Raw genomic sequence first — 23,766 nt, forward strand, 5'->3', positions numbered from 1 at the left:
GTCTCTTCCGAGCTAAATCGGTTCATCCCCTTAAACATATCATACGGACTCCGTTTAACTCCCAAAAAAATTTTAAAATTTTATAAAAAGTCCAATAAGTTTATTTCTCCAATAACACTTATTTTTAATTTGCCATATCTTATAAATAACCAATAGTTTTTGGAGCATGTTGGTAGCAGGACATATTTTGCACAACAATCAAGGAAGGAGCAACCTTGGAATGAATCTTTAAAGGAGAGCATAATCTTTGAGAAGCTAAGAACCTTTGATAAAGGGTTCTAAAATATCTAACGCCTCTAAGAGCACGATTTAGATATGTCAAATACAGGGTCGAGCTAATGACCTAAAATAAGAGCTTCTTGAGAGGCAACCCAAGTTATTTCTGTTGGTCCGGTGGGCCGGCTGGAGGGAGTTGAGTTGCTTGAAACACTGAAATACCTTTCTCGATCTTTCAACATAGGTTAGCAGCAATAGTAAATAAAAATAATACAGAAATAATAACTTAAATAAAATCAGTAAAAAACACCAGAATTTACTTGATTACAACCTAACTGGCTGTTAATCCAAGCCAAATGGAAACTCTTAAAAAATCTCCTTCACAGAAGGTGGAGAAGCTTTTTACACTCGTTAATAGCTCAGACTATTGCTAGGAAATTAATACAGAAGTTGTTGTGTCTTTCGTAGGTCCAGGGGTCTTTTTATAGCCCCTGGAAAAACTTATCCTCAGGCTGAAGGGGCCTTCCATAGGGTTGGAGGGCGCCTCCAATTAGGCAAAGGATAAAATCAGTAAAAAGCACTAGTAAATAAAAATAATACAGAAATAATAACTTAAATAAAATCAGTAAAAAGCACCAGAATTTACTTGATTACAACCTAACTGGCTGTTAATCCAAGCCAAATGGAAACTCTTAAAAAATCTCCTTCACAGAAGGTGGAGAATCTTTTTACACTCGTTAATAGCTCAGACTATTGCTAGGAAATTAATACAGAAGTTGTTGTGTCTTTCGTAGGTCCAGGGGTCTTTTTATAGCTCCTGGAAAAACTTATCCTCAGGCTGAAGGGGCCTTCCATAGGGTTGGAAGGCGCCTCCAACTAGGCAAAGGATAAAACTTTATCCTTTCTGCCAACGGCCAGATTACCTCGTCGAAGGCGCCTTCAATAGCCATGGAAGGCGCCATCCATGGCCGGTTGAAGGTGTAAGACCGTTGGGTCGGCTAGAAGGGGGGGTTGAATAACCCTGAATAAAACACAACCCTTTCTCGAACGATTAAGCTAACACTTGAAAAATAGATTAAGCAGAAATTAAAGCATAAAGACGAGGCACCGGATTTGACTTGGTTACAACCGGGGAGGTTGTTAATCCAAGGAAGATGGTCGCACTAAGAACTCCTTCAGGCGGAGAAGCCTCGTTTACAGCAATGTAGGCACAGAAAGACAGAAGCTTATCTAAACAGTGGAAGCGCACAAGTGTTGTTTACAATTTCTGAATTCATGAAAAGCTTCTGGACCAAGGCTATATTTATAGCCTTGGTCGGGGCACCTGGAAGGGGTTCCGGGCGCCCTGGGGGGATAAAACCTTATCCCCAACGTTTAGATCACGTTTGATGTGATCTGGTCAACAAACCAGGTCCGGGCGCCCCGGAGCCTAAAGTCAACCGATGTTGACTTTTTCATCCGTGGGCCACTGCTCCGGTTCAGTTCGCCTCGGTCTGGGTCTTCTACTCTGGACCCGTTCGCTTGGGTGATCTCTGACATCCGGAAAAGGGCTCACCCGAACCCAACTTCCGGTCTTCTCGAGCGGGCTTCCCTCCGGCTTCTCGTCCATTGGAATCGCCGCGTGTTCCCTTCTCGTCCACCGACATACTCATCCGCAGTCTTCGTCCCTCGGACGTACCGCGTGCCGTCCTTCTCGCTAGCTGCGTCTCTTGCTCCCCGAGCAATCTTCCGCTCCGTCTTTCGTCCCTCGGAACCACCGCACGCTTCCTTCTCGTCCGCCGGTGTACTCTTCCGCAGCACCTCGTCCCTCGGACTGTCGTCCTTCTCGCTAGCTGCGTCTTCCGCTCGACTACCTGTGCTCCTAATGTAACACCCACTAAACTTTTAAGATAAATAAGAGAAAGATGAATTTTTCCTTAGAAAAATAATAAGAAGTGAGTTGAAGCAAAAAAAAAGAAATAAAATGAAATAAAAAGAGGAGGAGGTCAAGGATTGAACCTTGAACCTCTTATATTATAATTTATAGAATTAATTAGTAGAAACCAATTGGGATAGAGAGAAGATATTGATAGAAAGGAAAGGGAATGCATGATAAAGATAGGAGTAAAGATCTAAGAAGAGAAAGCAAGAGAAAGGCAATTTGCCTTCCTCCCTTTCTCTCTCTTTTCCCTCTCTTGCCGTGACATTAAATGGAGAATGAAGGGGATTCATTCCCCCTTGTCCTCATCATAAATGATGAGAATAAATTAGAAAATAAAATAAATAAAAGAAAATAGAAAATGGGTTAAAGGAGAAGGAAAGCAAAAACCAATTTTGCTACCTCTTCCCCCTTAATATAAAAAAAATGATGTAAAGGGAAAATTCTATTTTTCTCTCATTTTCCCTCATCCTCCCTCTCCCTCACCGAACCCTCAGTCCCCTCTCCTCCATCTTCGGCCCAAGCCAAGGTTTTCTCCTAAGAAAGCCTAAGATACAAGGAGGACTTAGCAAGGAATCAAGGGAAGGGAACTAGAAGAAGAGGCTACTTCTTCCATCACCACACCTTAGATCCACAAGCGAAAAGGAAGTAAGCTTCCCCTCACCTGTGGTACAAGGCGTTTTATGTGCTTTTCGGATTTTATGAGGATTATAAAACCTAGAATAGAATTTAAGAAAAATTCGGCCAAAGAAGAGTTTTCAAATCTAGGAAGGTTTAAACAAGTCCTCATTTCATGATATTTTTCTATGCTATGTAGGAAGGTTTTCCTTCATGTTTTTATACCTATATGATGCTTGGTCAGAGGAGTACCTAACCCTAGAATTTCGGCCAAAAATATTTTAAAGAGGTTAGGGAAATCATTGTTTAACCAAACTAGTACAAGATTCCCTCCATGAATTACTAAGGGTCTTTTGTTGGTTTTTCTTGCTTAAAAGTTACTTGGAACCAAAAGAAATCCACTCATATGTTTCAGCCAAGAAAAGAGCTTAGGGTTAGGAAGACCTTTAAATTTAAGTAACCATGTTTATATGATAGAATATAGAGTTCTCTTAAAGAATTGCATGTTGAATATTGCTAGAAATTCATGAACTCTTCATTAAGATTTTCGGCCATGATAAGATGGATAGCTTAGAAAAGCTTAAACAAAATTTTAACATGCTCAAGACCTCTGTGATATCAAGATATGAAAGTTGTTTAATGCTCTCATGCTTAATTAGGGTATAGAGAATTTAGTTACATGATATATGACATGTAAGATCACAAGGGTCCTAGCTTGTTTATGAACCAAATTTGTATATGATGTTCTTAGTAATTTTTGCCATGAAACTTACTTAGGTTTTCCATGCTTTAGGCCACTTAAAACCTAGTTTAGAGATTGGTAGGTTTCGGCCATGAGGAAAAATAAAAGAAAAAGGAAAGAAACCTAGGAAGCCTAAGACACAATTCACATGTATGTTTATTATGCTTGTCTTTATACATGCTATGAAACTTGTATGACTTCCTATGCTTTTAGGCTATTTGAAGCAAATTTAAGCACTGATGAGTCTCGGCCAAGTAGGGTTTAAATGACCTAGAGGCCTTAGAATTGAAACCAATTGTGTTAAAAATGCTTCTTATGGAAATATGATAATATGTTGATTGAGTCACATGCTTGTATAATTTTTCCATGACCTAAATGGACCATTGTATGTTTCGGCCATGAAGGGATAGATGCCCTAGAAACCCTAGAATAAAAATTAAATATGCTCATGTCACTCTACATGAAATATGATAAGTAGAAAGCCAAAGTTCTCATGCTATATGTTGTTTAATGACCTAAAATGAGGCTAGGGTAAGTTTCGGCCATACCCATTGTATGATGCCTTATTATGAATTTATACATGATGTTAGTTCAAGTTCATATGCTTGTATGCTTGCTTTTAGCCCTAATGAATACTTGTTAAATTTCGGCCATGACATATGTTAAGGGCTTGAAGAACTTAGGAACTAGCTCAAATATGCTTACTATGTTACTTGGAAAAAATGCTATAAATATGGTTTAAGGTTTCCATGCTTTCATGACATTTGGGACCTTGTTTCACACCTGATAGGGTTCGGCCACATGAAGTTTAGGGACTTGGAGAACTTAGAAACCAAGTTAATCATGCTTATAATGCTTCCTATGAAATTGATGTGATGATAATTTAGGTTCCACATGCTTGGAGGTTGTTTTTACCTAAATTGAGATCTAAGGGGGGGTTCGGCCATGATAAGAACCCAAGGGATTAAGAAGCTTAGAACCCAAGCTAACTATGTTACCATGTTTCTTATGATAGTATAATCACATGATACACCCTTATGCTTAAACATGTATGCTTGTGATTTATACTTTCCATGATATGATATGTGCTTAGAAATATGCATGCTTTGATGATATGCTATGTGCTTAAAATATGCATGCTTTCATGATATGCTAGGTGGATAGAAATATGCATGCTTTGATGATATGCTATGTGCTTAAAATATGCATGCTTTCATGATATGCTAGGTGGATAGAAATATGCATGCTTTGATGATATGCTATGTGCTTAAAATATGCATGCTTTCATGATATGCTAGGTGGATAGAAATATACATGCTTGGATGATATGCTATGTGCTTAAAATATGCATGCTTTCATGATATGCTATGTGGATAGAAATGTGCATGCTTTGATGATATGCTATGTGCCTAAAATATGCATGCACTCATGATATGCTATGTGGTGAAAATATGCATGCTTTTATGACATGATGTATGCCTAAGTGATGCATACTTTTTATGACATGATGTATGCCTAAGTGATGCATACTTTTTATGACTTGACGTATGCCTAAGTGATGCATACTATTTATGATATGATGTATGCCTAAGTGATGCATACTTTTATGACATAACGTATGCCTAAGTGATGCATACTTCTATGATATGCTATGTGACTAAATGATGCATTTTTATACATGCTACTTTACTTTGTAAGGCTTGTACCAAGGGTGGGCTCCTAATCAGCCCCTAGGCCTTTGACTGTGTGATCCAGGCTAGTAAAAACAAAGGGATGGGCTCCTTAGTACGCCCCTAGGTCTATGGCTGTGTGATCCGGACCTAGTTCCTAGTATGATTCAAGACTTGCTACCTTGGATATACTTAGGAAGCGCGCATATCTACGTGATTTATCTATGTGTGGTACAAGTCGGGGCCCTGATTATGTTGATATTATGTTCAAGTATATATGTAAGAAGAAATGGTTTTAAAGATCATGAGACATACACATGTTTTTCGGATACATGTTTTCAAAATCATATTGCATATACCTTATGATCATGTTGTGATGATGCTATGATTTATGATATGTCATGATTAGATACGATTATGTTATGTTTCATGCTATGCTTTAAGAGCTTGATATGCCATGCCACCTTATGCTGATACTATGATATGCCATGATTAGATATGATTATGTTATGTTTCATGCTATGCTTTAAGAGATGATATGCCATGACTAGTTATGATTTTGTTATGTTGCATGATATGCTTAAAGAGTATGATATGTTATGCAATGACTAGTTGAGATCATGATATGTTGAGACATTCTTTGATCATGTGATGATTTTTGGTTTTAGTGAGTAGGAAATGAACTTACTGAGCCATGAGTGCTCATAGCTTACTTTCCTTGTACCACAGATAAAGGAAAAAGCTGGATGAGCTAAAGGAGTAGCAGGAGAGGCAAGGAGATGTGTGTGGCAGTGGCTAGGTAACCAAATAAGAACCTGCTTTAAAAACTTTTAAAGAACTATGCTTTGGTATCATGAATTGTAGTACCGTATGTGTGACTTGATGTTATGTTTCTACTAATTTTGATATCATGTTATTGATGCCATGATAGTGTAGTTCAGATTTGATGAAAAGAAAAACAAAAGAAAAGTTTTTATTAAACTAAGAAAATTATTTTAAGTCTTCCGCTGTTTTAAAAAGAAAAATTTGTACATGGAGTATCGTAGCTCCGTCCCTTAGAGTTAGCAGGGAGGGCGGGCGTTACACCTAAGCTCCTGCAGACTTAGACACTAGGCTAGAAACAAACAGGAACTTGTTGATCACACCAAAATAACCTTGAGGTTCCAACAATCTCCCCCTTTTTGGTGTGATCAACCCAAGTTAAGCTAGGGTTAAAGTAGACATTAAATAAAATTAAGTAAATTAACTTAATTTGCAATTTAAGGGCAAAAAGATAGATAAGATAAAAAAAAAATTTAAATCTCTATCTACCTCCCCCTAGACTTATAATTTCCCTTCTCCCCCTTTGATCACAAAACATGGGGTTCCAAGAAAAACAATCTAAGGGTTAAAACTTTAGTAAATCAATTCTAAGTAAAGTTTCTAAGTAAGGTTTTAAAAATTTGACTTAGGCAATTTTAAAAAAATTTCTAAGTAATTTGAGCATAAATTTCTAATTTCAGAAAATCTTTTAACTTAAAAAAAAAATTCTAAGTAAAGATTATTTTTGAAAGAAATTTTTCTAACTTAATCATTTGAGAATTTTAAGAAAATTTTTCTAAGCAAAAAAATGACTTAGACAATTTTAAAAAAAAATTAAGTAAGTAAATTTCTAAATTGAAAAAAATGTTTTGAATAACCTTTTTAAAGCATTAATTAATTCTTACATTAATGCTTTATTAGTAAGTTAATTAAACATTTATTTCAATATTTTGCCTTCCAGGTCGTGGCGAGGCACTAGACCTTCTTGGTTATTGGAGCAACAACCACTTTCTTGACAAAGCCTCATAAAGAAATTCTTTGTTTAATTTTCTCACTTAAAGCGCTAATTTTAATTTTAAAATTAATTTAAGCATGACTTCGGAACCCAATATAGGTTCCAGCCTACTGGATTAACCAAAAAAATTTTAGGGACATATTTTCTTGAAATGTTCTTAATTTATCCCGGGTGATATTTAAAATATCAATTTAAATTATTAAATCTTCTAAAATTGGTTTTAGATGAACATGCATAGTTTTTCAAGTTATCTACTTGAATTTTCAAATCATCATTTTCAAGTTTCAATTTTTCATTTGCTAGTTTTAATTTATCTAATTCTTCTAAGGGGCAAGACTTAGCTAGAATTACTTTTAAATTTTTATTTTCACTTTCTAATTTGCAACAATCTTTTGTTAAAAGTTTAACGAACTTAAATATTTTATCGAGAGGAAGAGATCGTACCTGACTTACCTTGTCGATCTCGTTGTCCGTTTCTCCCCCTGAGCTGCTGCTTTCTTCCGACGTGTCTCCCCCTTCATCGATGCTCTCGATGCTCATTTCGGAAGAGCTTGAATCGTAGTCGTCGTCTTGATGACTCGCCATCAGTGTGAGTCCTGAGAATGCTTCGACTTCCGATTCAGACGACGAATCGTCCCACGTCACCTTCAGGGCCTTTCGTTTTTGGATAGGCTTCTTACCCTTCTCCTTGTCTTTGTTCATCAGCTTGGGGCAATTGTCCTTAACATGCCCTTCTTCGTCGCAGTGGTAGCAGCGGATTGTCCTTTTCTTTTTCCCCTGCAGATGGTTAGTAGATCTAGATTTACAAAGTTTCTTGAATCTTCTTACCATCATTACCATTTCCTCGTCGTCGAGAGAAGATTCCGACTCAGGTTCATCTCTCGAAGCATTTAGGGCGACGTTGTTCTTGGGCTCCTTCATTCTTGCACATCTTGACTCATGCACTTCAAATGTTGAAAAAAATTCTTCTAATGAAATTTTTTCTAAGTTCTTCGAAATGTAAAAAGCATCTACTAGTGATGCCCATTTTGAATTTCTCGAAAATGAATTTAAGGCGTACCTGAGCGAATCTTGGTTACTTACCTTTTCTCCGAGATTCATGAGTCCGGTGATGATTTCTTTTATTCTGGAGTGCAGATGTGCAATTGTTTCACCTTCTTCAAGATGGAGGTTGGTGAGCTGGTTGCGAAGTAAGTCCCGTCTCGCAAGCTTGGCTTCGGATGTTCCTTCGTGTAGTTCAAGGAACTTCTCCCAAAGCTCCTTTGCCGAGTTGTAGGTGCCGACACGGTTGACTTCTTGTGGCGGAAGTACGCTTAGCAGATGGAATTCTGCTTTCTTGTTTGCCACAAACTCGGCCTGCTCTTTCTTTGTCCATTGATTTTTCACTTTGCCCTCGGGAGCTTCAAAATCGAGTTCCATTGTTAGTAATAAATCGAAATCGGTACCGAAAAATACCTCCATGTGCTTCTTCTAGCTTGCAAAGTCCCCCTCGAATTTTGGCGGGTGGATATTAGATCCGACCATCTCGTTGCTTCATTCGGCGGTTAGTTCTCCTGAAGCGTCTCGGCTCTGATACCACTTGTAAGACCGTTGGGCCGGCTAGAAGAAGGGGTTGAATAGCCCTGAATAAAACACAACCCTTTCTCGAACGATTAAGCTAACACTTGAAAAATAGATTAAGCAGAAAATAAAGCATAAAGACGAGGCACCGGATTTGACTTGGTTACAACCGGGGAGGTTGTTAATCCAAGGAAGATGGTCACACTAAGAACTCCTTCAGGTGGAGAAGCCTCGTTTACAGCAGTGTAAGCACAGAAAGACAGAAGCTTATCTAAACAGTGGAAGCGCACAAGTGTTGTTTACAATTTCTGAATTCATGAAAAGCTTCTGGACCAAGGCTATATTTATAACCTTGGTCGGGGCGCTTGGAAGGGGTTCCGGGCACCCTGGGGGATAAAACTTTTTCCCCGACGTTCAGATCACGTTTGACGCGATCTGGTCAACAAACCAGGTCCGGGCGCCCGGAAGGGTTCCAAGCGCCCCGGGCTACTCCGGGCGCCCAGGAGCCTAAAGTCAACTGATGTTGACTTTTTCATCCAGGGACCACTGATCCGGCTCAGTTCGCCTCGGTCCGGGTCTTCTACTCCGGACCCATTCGCTTGGGTGATCTTTGCCATCCGAAAAAGGGTTCACCCGAACCCAACTTCCGGTCTTCTCAAGCGGGCTTCCCTTCGACTTCTCGTCCCTTGGAATCGCCGCGTATTCCCTTCTCACCCGCCGGCGTACTCATCCGCAGTCTTCGTCCCTCGGACGCACCGCGTGTCGTCCTTCTCGCTAGCTGCGTCTCTTGCTTCCCGAGCAATCTTCCGCTCCGACTTTCGTCCCTCGGAACCACCGCACTCTTCCTTCTCGTCCACCTGTGTACTTTTTCGCAGCACCTCGTCCCTCAAACTGTCATCCTTCTCACTAGCTGCGTCTTCCACTCGACTACCTGTGCTCCTAAGCTCCTGCACACTTAGACACTAGGTTAGAAACAAACAGGACCTAACTTAACTTGTTGATCACACCAAAACAACCTTGGGGTTCCAACAGAAGGCACCTTTAACCATTGAAGGCGCCTTTTGCCTGAAGGTCGCGGAGGCGCCTTCAACTCTTGTTGAAGGCACCTCTAGCAGCTCCATAACTCCACTTGAGCTCTTCCGCTGCTATAATCGCCTGGGTGATTTCAGCCAACAGAATAGGGCTCACCCGAACTCAATTTCCGGCCTTCTCCTCAAGTAGGCTTCCGCTCCAGCTTCTCGTCCCTCTAACGTCGTCCACGTCATTCTTGTCCACCGGCGTACTCTTTCGCAGCGTCTCGTTCCTCGGACACACCGAGCCCATCGGCTCTCTCCCGTGCCATCCTTCTCGCTAGCCTCATCTTCCGCTCGACTTCCTGTGCTCCTAAGCTCCTACACACTTAGACACAGGGATTAGAAAATAATAGGACATAACCTAACTTGGTTGATCACACCAAAAACAACCTTGGGGTTCCAACAATCTCTCCCTTTTTTGATGTGAGCAACCCAAGTTAAGTTAGGGTAAACAAATATAAAGTTAAATAAAAAAAATACAAGTATGCAATAAAGTGCAAAAATTTTAAGTTTTAAAATTTAAAAGTCTAACTAGTACCTCCCCCTAGACTTAATATTCCCTTCTCCCCTTTTGATCACATAAAAAACTGGGGTAACAAAAAAGCTAAGGGTAACTTTCCAAAAATAAAAAGTAAGTATTTTTGAAAAAAAATTTAAAACCATTTTGATATCACTTAGAAAAATTACAATAATTTTTGAAACTCTAAGTTTTGGAAAAAAAAAATTATGAAATTGACAAAAATTGAAAGCATTATTTTAACTAACTATTTCATGCTTATCAGTTTGTCAATTAAACATTTTATTTCGTTAATCAGCTTCTAGGCTGTGGCGAGGCACTAGGCCTTCTTGGTTATTGGATCATCAACCACTTCTAGACAAAGTCTCATAATGAAATCAAATATTTAATATACTCTCTGAAAGCCCTAAGTCTAATTAAACTTTAATTAAGACAAGTCTTTGGAACCCAATATAAATTCCAGCCTACTAGATTAATTAAAAATCTTTTGGATATATATTTCTTTGAAATTTTCTTAACTTGTCCATTGTGATATTTAAAATATTAGTTCAAATTATATCTTTTATTGTTTTGATTAAACGAACATGCATGATTTTTCAAGTATGCTATTTCTTTTTTGTAAATTATCATTCTCCAATTTTATTTTATCAAATTGTTCTAATCGACAAGATTTTGCTAGAATTAATTTTAATTCTTTAATTTCTTTTTCTAATTTGCAACAATCTTTAGATAATAATTTAATGAATTTAAACATCTTATCGGGAGGAAGAGATCGTACCTGACTTACCTTGTCGATCTTGTTGTCTGTGGCTCCCCTGAACTGTTGTCTTTTTTCGATGTCGCTCCCCCTTCATCGATGCTCTCGATACTCATCTCGAACGAACTTGCTTCATGTTCATGTTAGCTAAAGCCCCAGAGCCAATCATTTGATGATTGTATTTTGGACTTGTTGTATCATATTCTATATAAATAAAGGCATTTGGTTTTTGGTTATTATACTTACTTGTATTGGTGCCAAATAAACTAAGTATAATAACGTCCTTGAGTAGACGGTTCTCACCTATATCAATCGGTTAGTTGAACCGATAGTGAGATGATATAGGGAGCACTACTCTTAATCATTCATAGTCGAGTATTAACATTCAGGAACAATGTTAATGTAATAAGACTAGCATGTAGGTCAACTCGATGACTTGATCTCACAAGTCATGGATATAGAGATATCAAGTTGACACATGGGTATGCATTGGAGAATGTATACTGAATGACCCGCCATGAGAAAGTATCATGGATCGTTATATGAGTGTCATATACTTTCTCATGTGGCTATTAGTATGACTACTAGTCTTTAGACCTGAAGTCACCATGGTTCCCTATATAAGGAGTTATGTACTTTAGTTTCGTCAAACGTCACCCGTAACTGGGTGGACTATAAAGGCGATTACTGGGTATGTAACAAATTATGCGGAGGGATGTGAGTGATGTAGATGGGATCTATCCCTCCTATATGACGGGAGTGACATCGGTATTCTTGATAGAGTGAGACCACGAAGTGCATGGCCATGCCCAAATGAGTCAATATAGGATATTGAGCTCATTTGATTTAGTGTGTCTACTTGGAGTTCAAGATTTAGATTGATTAGAGGATGACACGGTCTATGCCTCATATTGATCAATCTAGATGTCTAGGATAGAAGGACACTTGTCATATTTTGTGAGGAGTCACAATTAGTAATCACAAGGTGATGTTGGATCTCAACATTCTTGTAACTTGGGTAGCAATGATGTATTGCTAGATGCCGCTCATTGCTTATGTTTCTAAAGGAGTTTAGAAACATTGCCAATGTAAAATACGGTGCCCAAATAATAATTAAATAATAAAGTTTAATGGACGAATAATTTTAACAGAATTATTAGGAATTTTTAGAAATTTTATGGGATTTAATTGGAGCTCGTATGGCGTAATCAAAGGGGATGCATTACTGGGCTCGAGAAAGGTCCGTTTAGAATACCCAGAGCTGGGAGTTAATTGAGAAACAGGTCTAGGACTTAATCAAATTTCCCTAAGTTATAAAAGGGAGAATTTCCCTTTGCCCTAACCCCCGACACGGCGCCAACTCCTTCCCGAGACTTCACCGCGCGGCCTCCCTCACCCTCGAGCCTTCACCTTCGTCGACCTCTTCCTCTCTCAAGCCACAGCCGCCGATCTCTCCTCCTCACGCGATCTCCTCACCTCGCGACACCACAACCGATGATTTTCCCTCTCGAGCCACAGCTGCCTGCCCTAATCCTTTCCCTGCCGCCGACTTCTCCCGATTACCCTTGCGAGTTCCTGTGCACAGCCGGGACTTCTTCTTCCTCGAGCTATAGCCGCTGCTTCTCCGTGCACCAGCATCACGACACCAGCCGATCTCCCTCACGCGGGCACCACAGCTTGCGATCTCACCCTCAGCCGAAGTCGCGGCCGCCGATTCTCTCCAAGTCGTGCCCTAACCAAACCAGCAAGTAGATTCCCTTCGTAAGTATGATCCTTTAACATACTTTTGTTGGCATTTCTGTTGGGGTTTGGATTGGATGTTGTTCTTGCTTTGTAATGGTTCCGGATTCCAGTGTAGAATTGAAGGAGGTGATTGAGAATTGACTTTGGGTTCTTGGCTGGTGATGGTCTCGGGTTACAGGGCAATTCTGGTGAATTGATGATTGGGCTCTTGTTCGGAGGATTGTGATGCAGTTTTGTGTTGCTGGTTTTTCTGTGTTTACAGATTTCGGACAGAATTTGTTAGGTGGGTTGTGGTTTTGCTGCTGTGTAGGTTCTTTGGTTATGCAGGGAAATGGATTAGGAAAAAGTAATAATGAATCATTATGGTTACAAAATGAGTGGAATGTGCTATTGACTTAGGTGAATCGAGGTTCATAGTTGAATTAGGGTTTTTCCCTAATTAAGTTAGGTTTCGGTTTAGCTAGTGTCGTTTATGAAATTAGCTAAATTGTACATTATGTAATTTACAGGACTGTAATTCGAGACGAGTACTTCGACGTGGAGATTGGTTAGCTCAGTCTACAGTTAAGGCGGGTACTTCTTGCTTTGTTTTCTTTTAGTACTTTGACCTTAGTGCATGAATTATTTTGGATAAGGATTGTTTTTACCTTGACTCCACTCTTACTTTCCTGCGCTTGATACTTCCACGAAATCTTTGAGAAATTCGTTCCATATCTATACAGTCTCTTGTTGTTGTCCATGATCAGTAGCAGATACTAGATACCATGTTTGTATGCTTTGGCTGTTATTTATTTATATATTATGTTGAGCATGCTGGCTTCATGTAGCATACCTGTTTCTGCTTATATATATATATATATGATGACGGTTGCATTGTTCGCATCATGTCATTACATGCATGCCGCATCCTCGGCCACTCGAGAGAGTGGTAGCTGGAGTTGATGTCGCTTGTCCTGTCGTGCCGCACTCGGCCACTCGTGTGAGTGGTAGCTGGAGTACGAGCAGCAGGGACCCCGTCGCAGATGTAGCTAGTTAGCTACTATGCAACTGTCCCCTCGGCCATTTGTGTGAGTGGTAGCTGGAGTGGTGTACAGTCTGTCACTGACCCGGCCTCTCGACCATACAGGGGTCATGGTGCAGAGAGGTGGGCGGGAGTGACCATCCGTGCATACGCTGTTGTTATTATATTTGTTTTGGCTACTGTTGTTTATATATGCTGTTATTGCTTACTTACTGCTGTTGTTCGCATATCTTGATGTGCTTGTGTTGAGATATATTCTCGTTCTGAGGTTTAGTCATTGGAAATTCTTATATACCTTGCTTAGTACCTCTGTAGTTATGAGTAGTACTGTAGCGATTAGTACCAGTTCTATCCTACTATACCTAGCCTAGGATATGGTTTCGTATGAGTGTTTATTTTGGTTCTATTGTAGTATCTGCTATTTCTGGCTGAGACTGTATACTCTTGGCTCACTTTCTAGTTATATGTTATGTTCATGCACTATCTCTTTCCTTACCCGCTGAGTTCCAATACTCACCACCCCGTAAAAATGATTTTTCTTTCGTCAGGTAGCAGTAGATGATTCATGGATACTTGGAGAGTCCCAGCTGCCAGTCCCACGACACACTCGAGGATAGTTTTTTTTTTTCTGGTTTTGGTTGCTAACGAAATTTATGTTTTGGTTTTGTGAACTTAGTATTTATTGTATGCTTCGATATGGATTTTGGAGTCTAGTCTGGTGGTTGTAGGTATTTTTGTTAGTGCCATTGTTAGTTTTACGTTCGTATTATTTTGTGTCTTCCGCTGTGCATGTTTCCAGTCGTGTGGGTTGTTGTTAACTGTGTGGTTGTTTTTATTCATTTATGTCCAGCCAGGTAGGCTGTGTATATTAATTGTGTGTTTGTGTTATTTCTATATTGTTATCTATTCCAGCCGCATGTGGCTGAGGTATATGGTGATGTAGTAATGCTTCAGATTGTCCGCCGTACAGGGGAGATACTGTCGAAATTTCTTCGGACATGGACTCCTCCGGGGCGTGACAATTTAGTGGTATCAGAGCCCAGGTTGCGAAGCCTATTTATATGTTTCAGACCTTGCGATTTGTTTGTCGCATTGTGGATTTTTAAGTTAATCTGATACCAATTTAGTGGTATCAGAGCCGGTTTCGTGATCTGGATTTTCGACGTTGGGTTGTGTGTTTTTGGAATTTCGATCTGGTTCGTTCTATGATGTTCGGTTTTACGATTGTTCGTTTTTCCTTGTAAGTGGATCCCACGATGGGACTCTCGAGTTGTGGGACCAGGCAGCGGCAGATATCTCCGAGCTATAGGATGTAAGTGGTATATTGCTAAAACATTTTCCTTACATACTTATTATTAACAGGAATGGCACGAAAAGGGTCGACTGCTATGAATCACCGTGGACAAGGTCGACCACGAAAACAACCCACGGTATCGATGGGTCCCGAACCTGCTGGCCAAGAGACGGAGGTTACAGGAAACCCGAATGAGGTTGATTCAGGTAGCAGTGATCGGAATCCTCCCACCTCTACTAGGGAGCATGAGTTACGGACGCCGGGAGCACCACCTTCTATACCTGCTCCAGACACTACTGGTTGGGTGATGGATAGAGCCCGAATACCCTTGTTGGCGAAGTCTGTGAAGGATCGAACTACGCTGTTCCATGGGGGTGCTGACCCTTGGGCGGCTCGTAGCTGGTTGAAGAACTTGGAGGGTACATTTTGGTACATGAAGTGTACAGATGAAGAGAAGGTGGAGTTGGCTGCATATCATCTCCGGGATCAAGCCGTCACTTGGTGGGACATGCAGAAGTCGATCTTTGGGGAACAACGTATCACGTGGCAGATGTACCGGGAGGCATTTGAGAGACAGTATTTTCCGGTTACATTTTGTCTAGCCCGTCGTCAGGAGTTTCTGAACCTCAAGCAAGGTGACCGTTCTGTGATGGAGTATAATGCAGAATTCAGTAGACTGGCTGAGTTCTGTCCTCATCTGGTGGCTCAGGATTATGATCGGATGCATCAGTTTACTCAAGGACTTGCGGCATACATACGACTCAAGATGTCCGGATTTCCCGGTAGTTCTTATCGAGAGGTTTTAGATCGGGCGTTATTCATTGAGATGACTCAGCAACAGGTGAATCTGGAAAAAGGTAATAATAAACAAGTGACGCAGAAGAAGGAGAAAAGAGGACAGAGCTCACAGGTTACTTCAGGAGGGTCCTCTCCACCTCAGAAGACAAGGCGAACCTCGGATGGGGGTTCTCGTTCCTCTCAACGAGACCGGAAGAACAACTTCGGAGGGATCACGTGTTTTCAGTGTGGCTCCAAAAGTCATACCAGGAATGATTGCCCGTTGGATCACGCTATATGCTTCTATTGTAAGCTTCCAGGGCACGAGAGTCGGAATTGCCCTCTGAAGGCTCAATTAGAGACGACTAAAGATACCACTCAGGGAGGGCGATCCACCCAGCCACGACAGCAGAAAGGACCTCCAAGGACTCAGAACGCTTCATATCAGCCGCAACTGCCGGGACCCCAGGGAAAAGTATACCATATCCAGAGTCAGGAGTATCCAGTGATGCCAACGACCACGCAGTACTCGACCGCGGCGTCCCCTTATCAGACGTATCCGATACAGCAAGATCCTGCACTTCCATCTCAGCCTTATTCGGCATTCCAGCCACAGACTCAGCCTCAGTACCCGCAGCAGCAGCAGGGTGACGCTCCTCCGATTCCACGTCAGCCTACTTTAAGGATGCCACCATCAAGTGCAGAGGTGGGACGAGGTTATGCCGTCACACGGGAGGAGGCACAACGGGCTGAGGGATTGGATTTCCGAGGTATTAACCACTTTAAACATTTTGTGTAGATCTATTGATAGATACTGGTAGTTCTCATTCGTTCATCTCTCGGGTATCTTTGGATAAGATTAGGGGTCCCCTACATGCTATACACATGAGTTAACAGTATCTGTACCATCTAAAGGGGTACTTATTAGTAGTCAAGAAGTCAAAGAATATTCTTTGGACTTAGTTGGTCAGACACTGGTGATGGATCTATAGGTGGGGTTTGACCTCATACTAAGCTTAGAGTGGATGACTATAAAACATGTCATTTGTGGTTTAACGTGGTTAGGTAGTAAATTTGGGGACCAAATTTTTATTAGTGGGGGAGAATGTAAAATACGGTGCCCAAATAATAATTAAATAATAAAGTTTAATGGACGAATAATTTTAACAGAATTATTAGGAATTTTTAGAAATTTTATGGGATTTAATTGGAGCTCGTATGGCGTAATCAAAGGGGATGCATTACTGGGCTCGAGAAAGGTCCGTTTAGAATACCCAGAGCTGGGAGTTAATTGAGAAACAGGTCTAGGACTTAATCAAATTTCCCTAAGTTATAAAAGGGAGAATTTCCCTTTGCCCTAACCCCCCGACACGGCGCCAACTCCTTCCCGAGACTTCACCGCGCGGCCTCCCTCACCCTCGAGCCTTCACCTTCGTCGACCTCTTCCTCTCTCAAGCCACAGCCGCCGATCTCTCCTCCTCACGCGATCTCCTCACCTCGCGACACCACAACCGACGATTTTCCCTCTCGAGCCACAGCTGCCTGCCCTAATCCTTTCCCCGCCGCCGACTTCTCCCGATTACCCTTGCGAGTTCCTGTGCACAGCCGGGACTTCTTCTTCCTCGAGCTATAGCCGCTGCTTCTCCGTGCACCAGCATCACGACACCAGCCGATCTCCCTCACGCGGGCACCACAGCTTGCGATCTCACCCTCAGCCGAAGTCGCGGCCGCCGATTCTCTCCAAGTCGTGCCCTAACCAAACCAGCAAGTAGATTCCCTTCGTAAGTATGATCCTTTAACATACTTTTGTTGGCATTTCTGTTGGGGTTTGGATTGGATGTTGTTCTTGCTTTGTAATGGTTCCGGATTCCAGTGTAGAATTGAAGGAGGTGATTGAGAATTGACTTTGGGTTCTTGACTGGTGATGGTCTCGGGTTACAGGGCAATTTTGGTGAATTGATGATTGGGCTCTTGTTCGGAGGATTGTGATGCAGTTTGTGTTGCTGGTTTTTCTGTGTTTACAGATTTCGGACAGAATTTGTTAGGTGGGTTGTGGTTTTGCTGCTGTGTAGGTTCTTTGATTATGCAGGGAAATGGATTAGGAAAAAGTAATAATGAATCATTATGGTTACAAAATGAGTGGAATGTGCTATTGACTTAGGTGAATCGAGGTTCATAGTTGAATTAGGGTTTTTCCCTAATTAAGTTAGGTTTCGGTTTAGCTAGTGTCGTTTATGAAATTAGCTAAATTGTACATTATGTAATTTACAGGACTGTAATTCGAGACGAGTACTTCGACGTGGAGATTGGTTAGCTCAGTCTACAGTTAAGGCGGGTACTTCTTGCTTTGTTTTCTTTTAGTACTTTGACCTTAGTGCATGAATTATTTTGGATAAGGATTGTTTTTACCTTGACTCCACTCTTACTTTCCTGCGCTTGATACTTCCACGAAATCTTTGAGAAATTCGTTCCATATCTATACAGTCTCTTGTTGTTGTCCATGATCAGTAGCAGATACTAGATACCATGTTTGTATGCTTTGGCTGTTATTTATTTATATATTATGTTGAGCATGCTGGCTTCATGTAGCATACCTGTTTCTGCTTATATATATATATATATGATGACGGTTGCATTGTTCGCATCATGTCATTACATGCATGCCGCATCCTCGGCCACTCGAGAGAGTGGTAGCTGGAGTTGATGTCGCTTGTCCTGTCCTGCCGCACTCGGCCATTCGTGTGAGTGGTAGCTGGAGTACGAGCAGCAGGGACCCCGTCGCAGATGTAGCTAGTTAGCTACTATGCAACTGTCCCCTCGGCCATTTGTGTGAGTGGTAGCTGGAGTGGTGTATAGTCTGTCACTGACCCGGCCTCTCGACCATACAGGGGTCATGGTGCAGAGAGGTGGGCGGGAGTGACCATCCGTGCATACGCTGTTGTTATTATATTTGTTTTGGCTACTGTTGTTTATATATGCTGTTATTGCTATTTACTGCTGTTGTTCGCATATGCTGATGTGCTTGTGTTGAGATATATTCTCGTTGCTGAGGTTTAGTCATTGGAAATTCTTATATACCTTGCTTAGTACCTCTGTAGTTATGAGTAGTACTGTAGCAGATTAGTACCAGTTCTGTCCTACTATACCTAGCCTAGGATATGGTTTCAGGTATGAGTGTTTATTTTGGTTCTATTGTAGTATCTGCTATTTCTGTCTGAGACTGTATACTCTTGGCTCACTTTCTAGTTATATGTTATGTTCATGCACTATCTCTTTCCTTACCCGCTGAGTTCCAATACTCACCACCCCGTAAAAATGATTTTTCTTTCGTCAGGTAGCAGTAGATGATTCATGGATACTTGGAGAGTCCCAGCTGCCAGTCCCACGACACACTCGAGGATAGTTTTTTTTTTTCTGGTTTTGGTTGCTAACGAAATTTATGTTTTGGTTTTGTGAACTTAGTATTTATTGTATGCTTCGATATGGATTTTGGAGTCTAGTCTGGTGGTTGTAGGTATTTTTGTTAGTGCCATTGTTAGTTTTACGTTCGTATTATTTTGTGTCTTCCGCTGTGCATGTTTCCAGTCGTGTGGGTTGTTGTTAACTGTGTGGTTGTTTTTATTCATTTATGTCCAGCCAGGTAGGCTGTGTATATTAATTGTGTGTTTGTGTTATTTCTATATTGTTATCTATTCCAGCCGCATGTGGCTGAGGTATATGGTGATGTAGTAATGCTTCAGATTGTCCGCCGTACAGGGGAGATACTGTCGAAATTTCTTCGGACATGGACTCCTCCGGGGCGTGACAGCCAACGTTACAAGAACCTATTGGGTCACACACAAAGAACAAGTGGATGGAGATTAGGTTCATATGATGAACCAATTGGATTAGGTTCATATGATGCACCAAAGATTGGATTCGGATTAATTCAAATTAGACTTATTGAGTTAGACTCAATTAGATTCAATTGTTTAATGAGTCTAATTTAAATTTGATTCATTGAGTCAATTTATATTAATGAATTGAGATTCATTCAATTAAAATTGACTTGAACCAAATGTTGGTTTTAACTCAACAAAGGAAGAGAATTGGTCAATTTTGACTCGACCAAATGGAAGTTAAAACATCAAGTTTGACTTGATGTATTGCCACATCATGAAGGTTGACTCATCCTACATGGCATGACTAACCTTGCCACATCATCTCCACCTCATTATGGTGTGCCACCTCATGGAGGTTACACACCATTCCATTTAATGTGGCCGGCCACATTAATGAGGGGAGTTACATGTGTGTGGCCGGCCACACTAATGTGGAGGAGGTTTTCATTTTGTGAAATTCAAGTGGTGTTGAATGCATCTTCTTCCTTAGCTCTCTTCCTCCTCCTTCTCCTCTTCTTGGCCGAGAGTTTCAAGCAAGGTGAAGAGGAATGTGTTGAGTTTCAAGAGAAAGGGTGAAGTGAAGGTCACAAAGGAGGGTACCTAGAGGAGTATGTGAGATTCCTTTTTCCTTTATCTCCTTTCTCCCCTTTTAAATCCTACTCGAGAGCCCTAGAAAGTGCTAGCACACTTGTGGTGCTCTTCTTCTCCATCTTTGAGTGTTAGAGAACACTTCTTGTTCGTGTGGATATCACTAGAGAGTTGTCTACGTTGACAACTTCGAGATCCGGCGTACCATTGAACGAGCGGGATTTGCGAGGGCACGCTTCAAAGGTATAAAATGTTTTTCCTTTGTAGATCTACTATAGATCATAGTTTGAAACTCGTACTCGTATTTTCAAAAGTTTTCTTCGCACGGATCCAATAGCTAGGGGGTTTCAGGGTTTTCGCGATGCGAAAAAGCAGTTTTCGCGGCCCGAAAAACCCAACAGTTCATCCTCTTGATGACTTGCCATCAACGGAAGCCCGGAAAAGGCTTCAACCTCCGATTCGGACGATGTTTCATCCCACGTCGCCTTCAGGGTCTTGTATTTGTTCTTTTGAACGGGCTTCTTGTTCTTGCCTTTGTCCTTCTCGTTGATCTTTAACTTAGGGTAGTTGTCTTTAACGTGCCCTTCTTCATTGCAGTGGTAGCATCTGATTGTTCTTCTTTTTCTACCCTACGGATGGTTAGATTTTTTAGATTTAAGTAACTTTTTAAAATATCTTACCATCATTACTGTTTCATCATCATTGAGAGAGGACTTTGAATCTTGTTCGTCCATCTTTGCCTTAAGGGAAATGTAGTGCTTCGGCTCCTTGGATCTGCACATCTTGTTTTGTAGACTTCAAAGGTAGAAAATAATTCTTCTAACGTAGTTGAATCTAAATCCTTAGATATGTAATAGGCATCTACTAATGATGCTCATTCAATACTTCTAGGGAATGCGTTAAGCGCATACCTTAGTGAATCTCTGTTACTTACCTTTTCTCCAAGATTCGTGAGTCCAGTGATGAGCTCCTTGATCCTTGAATGAAGGTGTGCAACTGTTTCGCCTTGTTCTAGTTTGATGTTGTTGATATGGTTTCTGAATAAATCCAGTCTTGCAAGTTTTGCCTCCGAGGTTCCTTCGTGTAGTTCTAGGAACTTCTCCCAGAGCTCCTTCGCAGACTCGTAGACTCTGATTCGATTGACTTCTTATGGCGGTAGAACGCTTAGCAGATGGAACACTGCTTTTCCATTTGTCACGAAAAGCTTACTCCTTTTTGATCCAGTGGTATTTATCTTTACCGTCAGGTGCTACAAAACCAAACTCCATTATTAATCAAACTTGTATTTTAATATCTTGAAAAGGGTTTAAAGTTAGACATTATGAATTTAATATGTGACTTAAGCGTACATGCAGGTCATTTAACATGGAAAGTCCTAATAGATCAGAAAGAATGAACATTAGGCATCGGAAGTCCTAGTAGGTCAAGAGGATCGGACACTAGACAAGAGAGTCTTAGTGGATCAGAAAGACCAAACACTAAGCAGAAGACCAGATGGGTTGATCTAGCAGAACACTTGATGGGTCAGATGGATCGGACATCAAGTAAGGAAAGTCATAGTGAGTCGATCGGACACTAAGAAGAAGAAGTTCAAGCAAGTCAACTAGACTGGATGTTTAGTGGGTAAGTAAGGTAAGTCATGGAAAGGCCTTTCGATTCAGGAAGGCAGTGAAGACATCCCAGTTGAGATAAACCTTAAATGCCAATCCGACTAAAGGAACCAACTGAGGTTTCTAAATTGAGATATGATAGTCTTAACCATTAAAATAATTCATGCATATTTTATCTATTTCTAAATCTATTTTACATTATTATTATTTTTGTTATTATGCTAATTTTATTTTGCAGAAAAATAAAGTTTTCAGTTGATGGAAGGGTTTGGTCAACCGATCCTAGCAGATAAGCACAAATCAGACCCATCTGAGCCATGAAGGGAATAAGTGCTCAATTGACTGATCAGGAGGATTAGTCGATCGAACACATATGGAAAGAACAGATTGAATGCAATTGAATCAAACAGTAAACAAAGTTCTAAAGTTCAGTCGATTGATCAAGAAGATCACTTTATCGAATAAGCGGATTATGTTGGATTGATCTGATTGGATTGGAGCAAGCAAGGAAATATTAAAAGTTCAGTCGATTGATAGGACATTCAATCTATCAGAAAATCCTGAAATCAAGTGCAAAGATAGCAAGATCTGATTGGGTTCAATCAACTAAATAAGTGTTCAATCGACCAGATAAAATCTATAAAAGAATCCTCGGGATCCAAGACTCGACACATCAATTCTCAATTCCTCGTACACAACTCCTGCTTCCATTTTGTCGTTCGAGCAAGATCTGCACATCTACTTTGTCGAAACGATCTCTGACAACCTACTCCGAAATTTACTCTCTTGTTGTTGATAAATTTACTATTGTATTTTATTAGGAAATTAATAAAGTTGGTATTATCTCCTAAGTTTTACAACGATTTCTCTCTTTACCAAAAGTTTTCAGAAAGAGGATTTTAATGAATTGCTTATCTAAAATGATCCATAGGATTATAGACCTTGGAGTAACGGTTGTTGGACTGTGAACCAAGTAATTACCCAAGTCTTGTTTTTATTTTCTACTCCATCTCTAAATTTTTGAAGGGTTTTAAAATGTTTAGGTCTATAAGAACTTTTGTCCCTAAGACCACTAATGAATCTAGAATGATGCCTACAATTCATGTATGGTCTAACATGTATAACTTAGAGTATTTAGAGTTGTTAAATAATTTTTGCTAAAAGTACTTCATGAATTTTTGCAAGCAACATTTTAGCAACCAGTATCCCAAAGTCTCTAATTTGGAGTATTTAAGGCCATCAAGAATTCTTGAACAAAAATATTTGATGATCTTAAACTTCTCAAATTGGATATTTGAGACCATTTATAGATTATAGACAACAACCTAGACTCACTGGTGGTCTTAAGTGTTGAGTGTTTAGGAACATTAAACACTTTCAAAAAGTCCTTGATTGGCAAAACACACCATATTAGAATCTTTGAGATCATCTATGGTAGTTTTAACTGAAAGTGTTTAGTGGCTTTGAAAATTCCAAATTGGGCACTCAAGATCATTGTAAGTTTAGAATGTTGTTTACGATCCATAAATGATCTCGGATGTCCAATTTCGGATGTTTAGGGTCATTAAATACTTTGTCCAAAAAGTATTGACAACATTTTAAATTCATTGGTGGCCTTTGATGTCCAACTCAGAATTTTCTAGAAGTATTTTAAGGCCCTAAACATTTTAAACTGGGCTCCCGAGGCCACCAGTGAGTCTAGAACACTCTATAATCCAAAGATGATCTCAGATGTCCAATTTGAAAGGTTCAAAGTCATTTAACACTTTTTAAGTGTGGTGTTTATAGACGTCTGTTGTCCAAAAAAAAAAAAAACCCCCTTTTTTTATGGAGTTCTCCATTTTCCATTCCAATTGAATGTTTATAGATGAATATAGGGAGATTTGAGAATGGTACATCATGTCCAGCAAAAGAAAAAGATTAAGACTTTCGTCGCATAACTGTCATGGAGTTTGATTTTAACCT

This window comes from Zingiber officinale, chromosome 1B, assembly GCF_018446385.1.
Source record: "Zingiber officinale cultivar Zhangliang chromosome 1B, Zo_v1.1, whole genome shotgun sequence".
Classification (NCBI taxonomy): Eukaryota; Viridiplantae; Streptophyta; class Magnoliopsida; order Zingiberales; family Zingiberaceae; genus Zingiber; species Zingiber officinale.